The following is a 12,382-nucleotide window of genomic DNA, read 5'->3' on the forward strand; positions in this document are numbered from 1 at the left end:
TCTGTTCTTTCATTGGAAACTTGTTCCTGTGGGAACAAGTTATGTTTAGGGTTAGGGTTAGGGTTAGCTTAGTGTTAGGGTTAGGGTTACGGTTAGGGTTAGGGTTAGGGTAGGGTTAGGGTTAGAGTTAGGGTTAGTGTTAGGGTTAGGGTTAGGGTTAGGTTAGGGTTAGGGTTAGGGTTAGGGTTAGGGGTTAGGCTTAGGGTTAGGGTTATATCACTTTTCAGTTTTCCTGTTATAATAATTGAACAGGTGACACGTATGTGAATTAGTTTACAAAGTTGTGCTTTGCTTTTCTGTTCATTCGATGAAAACTTGTTTCTTTGCCTTACACTTCGATATATCACTTTTCAGTTTTCCTGTATTCCTAATTGAACGAGCGATGCACAGGTGATTTAGTTTACAAAGTAGTGCTTTGCTTTTCTGTTCTTTTGTTGGAAACTTGTTCCTGTGCTGTACAGTGTGATATATCACTTTTCAGTTTTCCTGTATTCCTAATTGAGCGAGCGACACACATGTGATGTAGTTTACAAAGTAGTGCTTTGCTTTTATGTTCTTTCATTGGAAACTTGTTCCTGTTAGGAACAAGTTAGGTTTAGGGTTAGGGTTAGGGTTAGGGTAGGGTTAGGGTTAGTGTTAGGGTTAGGGTTAGGGTTAGGGTTAGGGTTAGGGTAGGGTTAGGGTTAGGGTTAGGGTTAAGGTTAAGGGTTAGGGTTATATCACTTTTCAGTGTTCCTGTTATAATAATTGAACAGGCGACACGTATGTGAATTAGTTTATAAAGTTGTGCTTGGCGTTTCTGTTCATTCGATGAAAACTTGTTTCTTTGCTGTACACTAAGATATATCACTTTTCAGTTTTCCTGTATTCCTAATTGAGCGAGCGATGCACAGGTGATTTAGTTTACAAAGTAGAGCTTTTCTTCTCTGTTCTTTCGTTGGATACTTGTTCTTGTGCTGTACAGTGCGACATATCACTTTTCACTTTTCCTGTATTTCTAATTGAACGAGCGACACACAGGTGATTTAGTTTACAATGTACTGCTTTGCTTTTCTGTTCTTTTATTGGAAACTTGTTCCTGTTAGGAAAAAGTTATGTTTAGGGTTAGGGTTAGGGTTAGCTTAGTGTTACGGTTAGGGTTACGGTTAGTGTTCGGGTTAGGGTAGGGTTAGGGTTAGTGTTAGGGTTAGTGTTAGGGTTAGGGATAGGGTTAGGGTAGGGTTAGGGTTTGGGTTAGGGTTAGGGTTAGGGGTTAGGGTTAGGGTTACATCACTTTTCAGTTTTCCTGTTATAATAATTGAACAGGTGACACGTATGTGAATTAGTTTACAAAGTTGTGCTTTGCTTTTCTGTTCATTCGATGAAAACTTGTTTCTTTGCTGTACACTTCGATATATCACTTTTCAGTTTTCCTGTATTTCTAATTGTGCGATCGACACACATGTGATGTAGTTTATAAAGTAGTGCTTTGCTTTTATGTTCTTTCATTGGAAACTTGTTCCTTTTAGGAACAAGTTAGGTTTAGGGTTAGGGTTAGGGTTAGGGTAGGGTTAGGGTTAGGGTTAGGGTTAGGGTTCGGGTTAGGGGTAGGGTTAGGGTTAGGGTTAGGGTTAAGGTTAAGGGTTAGGGTTAGGGTTAGGGTTATATCACTTTTCAGTGTTCCTGTTATAATAATTGAACAGGCGACACGTATGTGAATTAGTTTACAAAGTTGTGCTTGGCGTTTCTGTTCATTCGATGAAAACTTGTTTCTTTGCTGTACACTAAGATATATCACTTTTCAGTTTTCCTGTATTCCTAATTGAGCGAGCGACACACATGTGATGTAGTTTACAAAGTACTACTTTGCTTTTATGTTCTTTCATTGGAAACTTGTTCCTGTTAGGAACAAGTTAGGTTTAGGGTTAGGGTTGGGGTTAGGGTAGGGTTAGGGTTAGGGTTAGGGTTAGGGTTAGGTTTAGGGTAGGGTTAGGGTTAGTGTTAGGGTTAGGGTTAGGGTTAGGTTTAGGGTAAGGGTAGGGTTAGGGTTAGGGTTAGGGTTAAGGTTAAGGGTTAGGGTTAGGATTAGGGTTATATCACTTTTCAGTGTTCCTGTTATAATAATTGAACAGGCGACACGTATGTGAATTAGTTTACAAAGTTGTGATTTGCTTTTCTATTCTTTCATTGGAAACTTTTTCCTGTTAGTAACAAGTTAGGGTTAGGGTTAGGGTTAGGGTTAGGGTTAGGGTTATATCACTTTTCAGTTTTCCTGTTATAATAATTGAACAGGCAACATGTATGTGAATTAGTTTACAAAGTTGTGCTTTGCGTTTCTGTTCATTCCCTGAAAACTTGTTCCTTTGCCGTACACTTCGATATATGACTTTTCAGTTTTCCTGTATTCCTAATTGAGCGAGCGATGCACAGGTTATTTACTTTACAAAGTAGTGCTTTGCTTCTCTTTTCTTTCTTTGGAAACTTGTTCCTGTGCTGTACAGTGCGATATATCATTTTTCAGTTTTCCTGTATTCCAAATTGAGCGAGTGACACACATGTGATTTAGTTTACAAAGTTGTGCTTTGCTTTTCTGTTCTTTAATTGGAAACTTGTTCCTGTTAGGAAAAAGTTATGTTTAGGGTTAGGGTTAGGGTTAGCTTAGTGTTATGGTTAGGGTTACGGTTAGGGTTCGGGTTAGTGTAGGGTTAGGGTTAGTGTTACGGTTAGTTTTAGGGTTAGGGTTAGGGTTAGGGTAGGGTTAGGGTTAGGGTTAGGGTTAGGGTTAGGGTTAGGGGTTAGGGTTAGGGTTACATCACTTTTCAGTTTTCCTGTTATAATAATTGAACAGGCGACATGTATGTGAATTAGTTCACAAAGTGGTGCTTTGCGTTTCTGTTCATTCGCTGAAAACTTGTTCCTTTGCCGTACACTTCGATATATGACTTTTCAGTTTTCCTGTATTCCTAATTGAGCGAGCGATGCACAGGTTATTTACTTTACAAAGTAGTGCTTTGCTTCTCTTTTCTTTCTTTGGAAACTTGTTCCTGTGCTGTACAGTGCAATATATCACTTTTCAGTTTTCCTGTATTCCAAATTGAGCGATCGACACACATTTGATTTAGTTTACAAAGTTGTCCTTTGCTTTTCTGTTCTTTCATTGGAAACTTGTTCCTGTGGGAACAAGTTATGTTTAGGGTTAGGGTTAGGGTTAGCTTAGTGTTAGGGTTAGGGTTACGGTTAGGGTTAGTGTTAGGGTAGGGTTAGGGTTAGAGTTAGGGTTAGTGTTAGGGTTAGGGTTAGGGTTAGGTTAGGGTTAGGGTTAGGGTTAGGGTTAGGGGTTAGGCTTAGGGTTAGGGTTATATCACTTTTCAGTTTTCCTGTTATAATAATTGAACAGGTGACACGTATGTGAATTAGTTTACAAAGTTGTGCTTTGCTTTTCTGTTCATTCGATGAAAACTTGTTTCTTTGCCTTACACTTCGATATATCACTTTTCAGTTTTCCTGTATTCCTAATTGAACGAGCGATGCACAGGTGATTTAGTTTACAAAGTAGTGCTTTGCTTTTCTGTTCTTTTGTTGGAAACTTGTTCCTGTGCTGTACAGTGTGATATATCACTTTTCAGTTTTCCTGTATTCCTAATTGAGCGAGCGACACACATGTGATGTAGTTTACAAAGTAGTGCTTTGCTTTTATGTTCTTTCATTGGAAACTTGTTCCTGTTAGGAACAAGTTAGGTTTAGGGTTAGGGTTAGGGTTAGGGTAGGGTTAGGGTTAGTGTTAGGGTTAGGGTTAGGGTTAGGGTTAGGGTTAGGGTAGGGTTAGGGTTAGGGTTAGGGTTAAGGTTAAGGGTTAGGGTTATATCACTTTTCAGTGTTCCTGTTATAATAATTGAACAGGCGACACGTATGTGAATTAGTTTATAAAGTTGTGCTTGGCGTTTCTGTTCATTCGATGAAAACTTGTTTCTTTTTTTTTTTTTTTTTTTTTTTTTCAATGCAGTTTATTCAGGAACATTGAACAATCCTCGGACCCCGGGGAAAGCCAGCCTTCAGCTTAAATATCCTCTGGGTAGCCAACCCAGGCGTGCCACGGGGGCAATGCAGATAGGTCCACATACATGGAAGCAAGCCAGATCCTCGGCCTTAGCCAAATGTGGAGTTGTTCGTGACAGAGAGCACTCACCATCGGGAAGGTGGAAGGCAGAAACCAGCTCCATCTTTAAGGCATAGCATTCCGCAGCTCTCTACAGTTCCCCCTTTTTGTTTTAGACGCATCAGGCAAGAGTAGAGGTCTGATCTCTGATATTAGAAATAAATTGGGACTTTGTACAGATGTTCATTTAGGTGTCATCCACCCAAAGAGCATCAGACCGTCCGATACCTTTTTCTCAGAGGCGGGACCTGGGGCATCAACCCGCATGCAATCAGACATGCTCTTCTCTGGGTCCAAAGCGGCTGACCCTGAGTGCAGTGCTTAGCCTCGCATCCTGAGCGTATCATTTTAGCTTTTTATGGTATCCAACCATGCTTGGGGAGAATGTCCTGCTTCAATGGCTGTAAAGGCCTGAATGATCATGGCTGCATCACACTGTTGTGAGACTCTAATCTTGCATATATACCACAGGCAAACCAAGGAGACCAACACCAGAAGGCCTGCTAACCCTCCCATGCCCGCCCATTCCTTCAGATGATTCATGGCTGTAGCAATCCATGTTGATAATCCTGTGGCTAGTCCTGCGTCCACTCTGGTAGAATTTACTGTGACAATGGCCACTCTCAGCTGCTCCATCGTAGTATCGAATTCTCCAGTCCAATTACCTAAAATATAGCTCGACAATTGTTTAGACAGATTAGCAGCACAGGAAAAATTCTCATGTTGTATGCTAGTGACACAAAGTCCAGCATACTTTCATTGACAGCCAGGTTGAGCGATTTGCCATAGGGTATCAATTTGCTCCTGCAAGAGGTCAATCCTCTGATTGAACACCATCAAGCTTCCTTTTAGTTGAGCATTAATTCCTTTATGTACAACTAAGGCATGAGCTACATTGGCTAAATGATTATTCAGGGTCTGAGCAGTCCTACCACAGAGGGCCTCTGAAAGCCTCTGCCCTTCAGACTATCAAAGCAGATGCTGAGCCTGATGGGCAACTGTTGGGCAGAGTGAACGGAATTTTAGGTAAGAACTGGGAAATAGTAAGAGCTGGAGAGGACAGGGTCTCCACAAGGAGAGCAACAGAACAAGAAAATTTGAACATAGGGAACTTCCCAGAGACTCATACTCCAACCAAGGACTATTCATGGAGATAACCTAGAACCCCTGCACAGATGTAGCCCAGGGCAGTTCAGAGTCCAATTGGGTTACATAGTAATGTGAAGAGGGACTACCTCTGACATAATCTGATTGGCCTGTTCTTTGATCACCTCCCTCTGGGCGGGGGGAGCAGCCTTACCAGGCCACAGTAGAGGACAATACAGCCACTTTTGATGTGAACTGACAGACTAAGATCAGAAAGGAGAGGAGAACCTCCCCTATTAGTGGACTTGGGGAGTGGCATGCAAGCAGAGGGAGGAGGGAGGGTGGGATTGGGATGGGAGGAGGGAGGGGCTTATGGGGGGATGCAGAATGAATAAAGTGTAATTGATGAAAAATTTAAGAAAAAAGGGAAAAAAATAATTTATGAACCTTAAATGAATTTCAAAATTGGAGGAAAACATGGAGTTAGTCAATTGGCATGGAGCACGTCTGGCCCCCGGGGGCAATGGTCTCCTGAACCTACTCAGACCTCGGACACCACCACTGCTAGTTCTAGAACTGACGCAGGATGTTCCAACGAGGGGTTAAGGCTTCTCATAATATTTCCTATAAGCCCACACCTGTTTGTCTATATCCCCCATTTTTATTCATTATTAGCCAGATAGAGCCAAGTAATTGTGGTAATGATACTTGCTTTTTTGCCCAATGCTGGAATGCTAGTAAAGTTAGGTATGCCCTGGTTACTCGCATGCCTCACTGGGTGCCTATGCCCATTGATGCCCCTCACGCTATGACTCTCTTCAGACAGAAAAGGGATCTTGGAACTACAGCCACCATTGTTACTACCATCTCATTGACGGCTGTTGGAGCTACCACCAGGGCATTAGCCATGAGAAAACTTGTTTCTTTGCTGTACACTAAGATATATCACTTTTCAGTTTTCCTGTATTCCTAATTGAGCGAGCGATGCACAGGTGATTTAGTTTACAAAGTAGAGCTTTTCTTCTCTGTTCTTTCGTTGGATACTTGTTCTTGTGCTGTACAGTGCGACATATCACTTTTCACTTTTCCTGTATTTCTAATTGAACGAGCGACACACAGGTGATTTAGTTTACAATGTACTGCTTTGCTTTTCTGTTCTTTTATTGGAAACTTGTTCCTGTTAGGAAAAAGTTATGTTTAGGGTTAGGGTTAGGGTTAGCTTAGTGTTACGGTTAGGGTTACGGTTAGTGTTCGGGTTAGGGTAGGGTTAGGGTTAGTGTTAGGGTTAGTGTTAGGGTTAGGGATAGGGTTAGGGTAGGGTTAGGGTTTGGGTTAGGGTTAGGGATAGGGGTTAGGGTTAGGGTTACATCACTTTTCAGTTTTCCTGTTATAATAATTGAACAGGTGACACGTATGTGAATTAGTTTACAAAGTTGTGCTTTGCTTTTCTGTTCATTCGATGAAAACTTGTTTCTTTGCTGTACACTTCGATATATCACTTTTCAGTTTTCCTGTATTCCTAATTGAACGAGCGATGCACAGGTGATTTAGTTTACAAAGTAGTGCTTTGCTTTTCTGTTCTTTTGTTGGAAACTTGTTCCTGTGCTGTACAGTGTGATATATCACTTTTCAGTTTTCCTGTATTCCTAATTGTGCGATCGACACACATGTGATGTAGTTTATAAAGTAGTGCTTTGCTTTTATGTTCTTTCATTGGAAACTTGTTCCTTTTAGGAACAAGTTAGGTTTAGGGTTAGGGTTAGGGTTAGGGTAGGGTTAGGGTTAGGGTTAGGGTTAGGGTTCGGGTTAGGGGTAGGGTTAGGGTTAGGGTTAGGGTTAAGGTTAAGGGTTAGGGTTAGGGTTAGGGTTATATCACTTTTCAGTGTTCCTGTTATAATAATTGAACAGGCGACACGTATGTGAATTAGTTTACAAAGTTGTGCTTGGCGTTTCTGTTCATTCGATGAAAACTTGTTTCTTTGCTGTACACTAAGATATATCACTTTTCAGTTTTCCTGTATTCCTAATTGAGCGAGCGACACACATGTGATGTAGTTTACAAAGTAATACTTTGCTTTTATGTTCTTTCATTGGAAACTTGTTCCTGTTAGGAACAAGTTAGGTTTAGGGTTAGGGTTGGGGTTAGGGTAGGGTTAGGGTTAGGGTTAGGGTTAGGGTTAGGTTTAGGGTAGGGTTAGGGTTAGTGTTAGGGTTAGGGTTAGGGTTAGGTTTAGGGTTAGGGTAGGGTTAGGGTTAGGGTTAGGGTTAAGGTTAAGGGTTAGGGTTAGGATTAGGGTTATATCACTTTTCAGTGTTCCTGTTATAATAATTGAACAGGCGACACGTATGTGAATTAGTTTACAAAGTTGTGATTTGCTTTTCTATTCTTTCATTGGAAACTTTTTCCTGTTAGTAACAAGTTAGGGTTAGGGTTAGGGTTAGGGTTAGGGTTAGGGTTAGGGTTAGGGTTAGGGTTATATCACTTTTCAGTTTTCCTGTTATAATAATTGAACAGGCAACATGTATGTGAATTAGTTTACAAAGTTGTGCTTTGCGTTTCTGTTCATTCGCTGAAAACTTGTTCCTTTGCCGTACACTTCGATATATGACTTTTCAGTTTTCCTGTATTCCTAATTGAGCGAGCGATGCACAGGTTATTTACTTTACAAAGTAGTGCTTTGCTTCTCTTTTCTTTCTTTGGAAACTTGTTCCTGTGCTGTACAGTGCGATATATCATTTTTCAGTTTTCCTGTATTCCAAATTGAGCGAGTGACACACATGTGATTTAGTTTACAAAGTTGTGCTTTGCTTTTCTGTTCTTTAATTGGAAACTTGTTCCTGTTAGGAACAAGTTATGTTTAGGGTTAGGGTTAGGGTTAGCTTAGTGTTAGGGTTAGGGTTACGGTTAGGGTTAGGGTTAGGGTTAGGGTAGGGTTAGGGTTAGTGTTAGGGGTAGGGTTAGGGTTAGGGTATGGTTAGGGTTAGGGTTAGGGTTAGTGTTAGGGTTAAGGGTTAGGGTTAGGGTTAGGGTTAGGGTTATATCACTTTTCAGTTTTCCTGTTATAATAATTGAACAGGCGACACGTATGTGAATTAGTTTACAAAGTTGTGCTTTGCGGTTCTGTTCATTCGATGAAAACTTGTTTCCTTGCTGTACACTTCGATATATCACTTTTCAGTTTTCCTGTATTCCTATTTGAGCGAGCGATGCACAGGTGATTTAGTTTACAAAGTAGTGCTTTTCTTCTCTGTTCTTTCGTTGGATACTTGTTCTTGTGCTGTACAGTGCGATATATCACTTTTCAGTTTTCCTGTATTCCTAATTGAGCGAGCGACACACATGTGATGTAGTTTACAAAGTAGTACTTTGCTTTTATGTTCTTTCATTGGAAACTTGTTCCTGTTAGGAACAAGTTAGGTTTAGGGTTAGGGTTGGGGTTAGGGTAGGGTTAGGGTTAGGGTTAGGGTTAGGGTTAGGTTTAGGGTAGGGTTAGGGTTAGGGTTAGGGTTAGGGTTAGGGTTAGGGTTAGGGTAGGGTTAGGGTTAGGGTTAGGGTTAAGGTTAAGGGTTAGGGTTAGGGTTAGGGTTATATCACTTTTCAGTGTTCCTGTTATAATAATTGAACAGGCGACACGTATGTGAATTAGTTTACAAAGTTGTGATTTGCTTTTCTATTCTTTCATTGGAAACTTTTTCCTGTTAGTAACAAGTTAGGGTTAGGGTTAGGGTTAGGGTTAGGGTTAGGGTTAGGGTTATATCACTTTTCAGTTTTCCTGTTATAATAATTGAACAGGCGACATGTATGTGAATTAGTTTACAAAGTTTTGCTTTGCGTTTATGTTCATTCGCTGAAAACTTGTTCCTTTGCCGTACACTTCGATATATGACTTTTCAGTTTTCCTGTATTCCTAATTGAGCGAGCGATGCACAGGTTATTTACTTTACAAAGTAGTGCTTTGCTTCTCTTTTCTTTCTTTGGAAACTTGTTCCTGTGCTGTACAGTGCGATATATCATTTTTCAGTTTTCCTGTATTCCAAATTGAGCGAGTGACACACATGTGATTTAGTTTACAAAGTTGTGCTTTGCTTTTCTGTTCTTTAATTGGAAACTTGTTCCTGTTAGGAACAAGTTATGTTTAGGGTTAGGGTTAGGGTTAGCTTAGTGTTAGGGTTAGGGTTACGGTTAGGGTTAGGGTTAGGGTTAGGGTAGGGTTAGGGTTAGTTTTAGGGGTAGGGTTAGGGTTAGGGTTAGGGTATGGTTAGGGTTAGAGTTAGGGTTAGTGTTAGGGTTAAGGGTTAGGGTTAGGTTTAGGGTTAGGGTTATATCACTTTTCAGTTTTCCTGTTATAATAATTGAACAGGCGACACGTATGTGAATTAGTTTACAAAGTTGTGCTTTGCGGTTCTGTTCATTCGATGAAAACTTGTTTCCTTGCTGTACACTTCGATATATCACTTTTCAGTTTTCCTGTATTCCTATTGGAGCGAGCGATGTACAGGTGATTTAGTTTACAAAGTAGTGCTTTTCTTCTCTGTTCTTTTGTTGGAAACTTGTTCCTGTGCTGTAGAGTGTGATATATCACTTTTCAGTTTTCCTGTATTCCTAATTGAGCGAGCGACACACATGTGATGTAGTTTACAAAGTAGTGCTTTGCTTTTATGTTCTTTCATTGGAAACTTGTTCCTGTTAGGAACAAGTTAGGTTTAGGGTTAGGGTAGGGTTAGGGTTAGGTTTAGGGTAGGGTTAGGTTTAGGGTTAGGGTTAGGGTTAGGGTTAGGGGTAGGGTTAGGGTTAGGGTTAGGGTTAGGGTTAAGGGTTAGGGTTAGGGTTAGGGTTATATCACTTTTCAGTGTTCCTGTTATAATAATTGAACAGGCGACACGTATGTGAATTAGTTTACAAAGTTGTGCTTGGCGTTTCTGTTCATTCGCTGAAAACTTGTTCCTTTGCCGTACACTTCGATATATGACTTTTCAGTTTTCCTGTATTCCTAATTGAGCGAGCGATGCACAGGTTATTTACTTTACAAAGTAGTGCTTTGCTTCTCTTTTCTTTCTTTGGAAACTTGTTCCTGTGCTGTACAGTGCAATATATCACTTTTCAGTTTTCCTGTATTCTAAATTGAGCGAGCGACACACATTTGATTTAGTTTACAAAGTTGTGCTTTGCTTTTCTGTTCTTTCATTGGAAACTTGTTCCTGTTAGGAACAAGTTATGTTTAGGGTTAGGGTTAGGGTTAGCTAAGTGTTACGGTTAGGGTTACGGTTAGGGTTCGGGTTAGGGTAGGGTTAGGGTCAGTGTTAGGGTTAGTGTTAGGGTTAGGGTTAGGGTTATGGTAGGGTTAGGGTTAGGGTTAGGGTTAGGGTTAGGGGTTAGGGTTAGGGTTACATCACTTTTCAGTTTTCCTGTTATAATAATTGAACAGGTGACACGTATGTGAATTAGTTTACACAGTTGTGCTTTGCTTTTCTGTTCATTCGATGAAAACTTGTTCCTTTGCCGTACACTTCGATATATGACTTTTCAGTTTTCCAGTATTCCTAATTGAACGAGAGATGCACAGGTGATTTAGTTTACAAAGTAGTGCTTTGCTTTTCTGTTCTTTTGTTGGAAACTTGTTCCTGTGCTGTACAGTGTGATATATCACTTTTCAGTTTTCCTGTATTCCTAATTGAGCGAGCGACACACATGTGATGTAGTTTACAAAGTAGTGCTTTGCTTTTATGTTCTTTCATTGGAAACTTGTTCCTGTTAGGAACAAGTTAGGTTTAGGGTTAGGGTTAGGGTTAGGGTAGGGTTAGGGTTAGGGTTAGGGTTAGGGTTAGGGGTAGGGTTAGGGTTAGGGTTAGGGTTAAGGGTTAGGGTTAGGGTTAGGGTTATATCACTTTTCAGTGTTCCTGTTATAATAATTGAACAGGCGACACGTATGTGAATTAATTTACAAAGTTGTGCTTTGCGGTTCTGTTCATTCGATGAAAACTTGTTTCCTTGCTGTACACTTCGATATATCACTTTTCAGTTTTCCTGTATTCCTATTTGAGCGAGCGATGCACAGGTGATTTAGTTTACAAAGTAGTGCTTTTCTTCTCTGTTCTTTCGTTGGATACTTGTTCTTGTGCTGTACAGTGCGATATATCACTTTTCAGTTTTCCTGTATTCCTAACTGAGCGAGCGACACACATGTGATGTAGTTTACAAAGTAGTACTTTGCTTTTATGTTCTTTCATTGGAAACTTGTTCCTGTTAGGAACAAGTTAGGTTTAGGGTTAGGGTTGGGGTTAGGGTAGGGTTAGGGTTAGGGTTAGGGTTAGGGTTAGGTTTAGGGTAGGGTTAGGGTTAGGGTTAGGGTTAGGGTTAGGGTTAGGGTTAGGGTAGGGTTAGGGTTAGGGTTAGGGTTAAGGTTAAGGGTTAGGGTTAGGGTTAGGGTTATATCACTTTTCAGTGTTCCTGTTATAATAATTGAACAGGCGACACGTATGTGAATTAGTTTACAAAGTTGTGATTTGCTTTTCTATTCTTTCATTGGAAACTTTTTCCTGTTAGTAACAAGTTAGGGTTAGGGTTAGGGTTAGGGTTAGGGTTAGGGTTAGGGTTAGGGTTATATCACTTTTCAGTTTTCCTGTTATAATAATTGAATAGGCGACATGTATGTGAATTAGTTTACAAAGTTTTGCTTTGCGTTTATGTTCATTCGCTGAAAACTTGTTCCTTTGCCGTACACTTCGATATATGACTTTTCAGTTTTCCTGTATTCCTAATTGAGCGAGCGATGCACAGGTTATTTACTTTACAAAGTAGTGCTTTGCTTCTCTTTTCTTTCTTTGGAAACTTGTTCCTGTGCTGTACAGTGCGATATATCATTTTTCAGTTTTCCTGTATTCCAAATTGAGCGAGTGACACACATGTGATTTAGTTTACAAAGTTGTGCTTTGCTTTTCTGTTCTTTAATTGGAAACTTGTTCCTGTTAGGAACAAGTTATGTTTAGGGTTAGGGTTAGGGTTAGCTTAGTGTTAGGGTTAGGGTTACGGTTAGGGTTAGGGTTAGGGTTAGGGTAGGGTTAGGGTTAGTTTTAGGGGTAGGGTTAGGGTTAGGGTTAGGGTATGGTTAGGGTTAGAGTTAGGGTTAGTGTTAGGGTTAAGGGTTAGGGTTAGGTTTAGGG

The sequence above is a fragment of the Meriones unguiculatus genome, chromosome 10 (assembly GCF_030254825.1).
Source record: "Meriones unguiculatus strain TT.TT164.6M chromosome 10, Bangor_MerUng_6.1, whole genome shotgun sequence".
In the NCBI taxonomy this organism is placed as follows: Eukaryota; Metazoa; Chordata; class Mammalia; order Rodentia; family Muridae; genus Meriones; species Meriones unguiculatus.